This window comes from Wasmannia auropunctata, unplaced genomic scaffold (assembly GCF_000956235.1).
Source record: "Wasmannia auropunctata unplaced genomic scaffold, wasmannia.A_1.0 LD336090.1, whole genome shotgun sequence".
NCBI lineage: Eukaryota > Metazoa > Arthropoda > Insecta > Hymenoptera > Formicidae > Wasmannia > Wasmannia auropunctata.
In genome coordinates, this window is record NW_012026800.1 from 4124719 (window position 1) to 4125681 (window position 963).

A 963-nucleotide genomic window follows, 5' to 3' on the forward strand; every position below is an offset into this window, starting at 1 on the left:
GTGTGCGTGTGCGTGCGCGTGCGCGTGCGCGTGCGCGTGCGCGTGCGCGTGCGCGTGCGCGTGCGCGTGTGCGTGTGCGTGTGCGTGTGTGTGTGTGTGCGTGTGTGTGTGTGTGTGCGCGCGCGCGAATATTAGAAATAATTTTTCTATTAGTATATTTATTTAATGTGATTTAATAATTTCATAATAGTTTGAGCATTATGTTTTTAATACTCACATGAATAAATTGTAATAAATTGCTGTTTGGGATTTCTTTAGTCGCAAAATTACCATGAGATATAACCGATTTTAAGATATTTTTTGCAACATGTTTTGAATTTCCTTTCACCTGAAAATTAAATTATTATTACACACACACACACACACGCACACGCACACGCACACGCACACTATATACTTAACACTTTTGGATGTTATTATCCAAACATGGGAATATAATATATTCTAATAAATCGCCATTTCATGCAAAACAGATACCTTGTTTGACCATCGTTGGTTTCACGTTTACGAGTATCCGTGAATACCGATTCACGTTATAAAAGATATGTGGAACATTGCATTTTTTCAGAAACGACTTAGGCACGTCAAGTTCAACTTTTACAACGTAATAATCGGCAACCGTTTGGCATGCCAGTACTAAGGACGCACGAATCGCGGGGAGATTGGGAGAAAGAGAGGTTGCTACACTGAGAGAAAAATATAGTTGCAATAATCATAATTTCATTATAAATTATGGTGAGAAAAGTACCCAACCATATTTTTATAGTAACTTCAACAATCAAATTATGGTTATTTTGATATTTTTTTAAAGTCCTCATAACCATAATAATAGTCAATGCAACCACTATTATAGTTATTATATCATCAAAACGAAATTTTGATAGGATAAGTTCTACTATAAAATAATGTAAAAATAACCATAAGTGAAAGTTCGAACTACTACATACGATAGTAATAAAAAAA